Here is a 2,500-nt window from a genome sequence, read left to right as displayed (position 1 = left end):
GCTCCGGGGGCTCCAGGGGGTGCTCAGTGGAGGCCATGCCCAGCCAGAGTGGCCCTTCCCCGGGCAGAGTCTGGAGGAGTGGGGGGTGGCTCTGGAGGTGCTCCGGGGGCTCCAGGGGTTCCAGGGGGGTGGTCGGCGGAGGCCATGCCCAGCCAGAGTGGCCCTTCCCCGGGGTGAGTCTGGGGAGAGTGGGGGGTGGCTCTGGAGGGCCTCCGGGGGTTCCAGGGGCTCCAGGGGGTGCTTGGTGGAGGCCATGCCCAGCCAGAGTGGCCCTTCCCCGGGGTGAGTCTGGGGAGAGTGGGGGGTGGCTCTGGGGGTGCTCCGGGGGCTCCAGGGGGTGCTCGGCGGAGGCCATGCCCAGCCAGAGTGTCCCTTCCCCGGGGTGAGTCTGGAGGAGTGGGGGGTGGCCCTGGAGGTGCTCCGGGGGCTCCAGGGGCTCCAGGGGGTGCTCGGCGGAGGCCATGCCCAGCCAGAGTGTCCCTTCCCCGGGGTGAGTCTGGAGGAGTGGGGGGTGGCTCTGGAGGTGCTCCGGGGGCTCCAGGGGGTGCTTGGTGGAGACCATGCCCAGCCAGAGTGTCCCTTCCCCGGGGTGAGTCTGGGGAGAGTGGGGGGTGGCTCTGGGGGTGCTCCGGGGGCTCCAGGGGGTGCTTGGTGGAGACCATGCCCAGCCAGAGTGGCCCTTCCCCGGGGTGAGTCTGGGGAGAGTGGGGGGTGGCTCTGGAGGGCCTCCGGGGGTTCCAGGGGTTCCAGGGGTTCCAGGGGGTGCTCGGTGGAGGCCATGCCCAGCCAGAGTGGCCCTTCCCCGGGCAGAGTCTGGGGAGAGTGGGGGGGTGGCTCTGGAGGTGCTCCGGGGGCTCCAGGGGCTGCTTGGTGGAGACCATGCCCAGCCAGAGTGGCCCTTCCCCCGGGTGAGTCTGGGGACAGTGGGGGGTGGCCCTGGAGGGCCTCCGGGGGTTCCAGGGGGTGCTCGGCGGAGGCCATGCCCGGCCAGAGTGTCCCTTCCCCGGGCAGAGTCTGGGGAGAGTGGGGGGTGGCTCTGGAGGTGCTCCGGGGGCTCCAGGGGTTCCAGGGGGTGGTCGGCGGAGGCCATGCCCAGCCAGAGTGTCCCTTCCCCGGGGTGAGTCTGGAGGAGAGTGGGGGGTGGCTCTGGGGGTGCTCCGGGGGCTCCAGGGGGTGCTCGGCGGAGGCCATGCCCAGCCAGAGTGTCCCTTCCCCGGGGTGAGTCTGGAGGAGTGGGGGGTGGCCCTGGAGGTGCTCCGGGGGCTCCAGGGGCTCCAGGGGGTGCTCGGTGGGGGCCATGCCCAGCCAGAGTGTCCCTTCCCCGGGGTGAGTCTGGAGGAGTGGGGGGTGGCTCTGGAGGTGCTCCGGGGGCTCCAGGGGGTGCTTGGTGGAGACGGTGCCCAGCCAGAGTGGCCCTCCCCCGGGGTGAGTCTGGGGAGAGTGGGGGGTGGCTCTGGAGGGCCTCCGGGGGTTCCAGGGGCTCCAGGGGGTGCTTGGTGGAGGCCATGCCCAGCCAGAGTGTCCCTTCCCCGGGGTGAGTCTGGGGTGAGTGGGGGGTGGCTCTGGGGGTGCTCCGGGGGCTCCAGGGGGTGCTCGGCGGAGGCCATGCCCAGCCAGAGTGGCCCTTCCCCGGGGTGAGTCTGGGGAGAGTGGGGGGTGGCTCTGGGGGTGCTCCGGGGGCTCCAGGGGCTCCAGGGGGTGCTCGGTGGGGGCCATGCCCAGCCAGAGTGTCCCTTCCCCGGGGTGAGTCTGGAGGAGTGGGGGGTGGCTCTGGAGGTGCTCCGGGGGCTCCAGGGGGTGCTTGGTGGAGACCATGCCCAGCCAGAGTGGCCCTCCCCCGGGGTGAGTCTGGGGAGAGTGGGGGGTGGCTCTGGAGGGCCTCCGGGGGTTCCAGGGGCTCCAGGGGGTGCTTGGTGGAGGCCATGCCCAGCCAGAGTGTCCCTTCCCCGGGGTGAGTCTGGGGTGAGTGGGGGGTGGCTCTGGGGGTGCTCCGGGGGCTCCAGGGGGTGCTCGGCGGAGGCCATGCCCAGCCAGAGTGGCCCTTCCCCGGGGTGAGTCTGGGGAGAGTGGGGGGTGGCTCTGGGGGTGCTCCGGGGGCTCCAGGGGGTGCTTGGTGGAGACCATGCCCAGCCAGAGTGGCCCTTCCCCGGGCAGAGTCTGGGGAGAGTGGGGGGTGGCTCTGGAGGTGCTCCGGGGGCTCCAGGGGTTCCAGGGGGTGCTCAGTGGGGGCCATGCCCAGGCAGAGTGTCCCTTCCCCGGGGTGAGTCTGGAGGAGTGGGGGGTGGCTCTGGAGGTGCTCCGGGGGCTCCAGGGGGTGCTTGGTGGAGACCATGCCCAGCCAGAGTGTCCCTTCCCCGGGGTGAGTCTGGGGAGAGTGGGGGGTGGCTCTGGGGGTGCTCCGGGGGCTCCAGGGGGTGCTTGGTGGAGACCATGCCCAGCCAGAGTGGCCCTTCCCCGGGGTGAGTCTGGGGAGAGTGGGGGGTGGCTCTGGAGGGCCTCC

The sequence above is a fragment of the Eucyclogobius newberryi genome, unplaced genomic scaffold (genome assembly GCF_026437365.1).
Source record: "Eucyclogobius newberryi isolate DKJ021-1_F unplaced genomic scaffold, fEucNew1.0.hap1 SCAF_79, whole genome shotgun sequence".
NCBI lineage: Eukaryota > Metazoa > Chordata > Actinopteri > Gobiiformes > Gobiidae > Eucyclogobius > Eucyclogobius newberryi.
Note: the sequence above shows the minus strand (reverse complement) of the source record.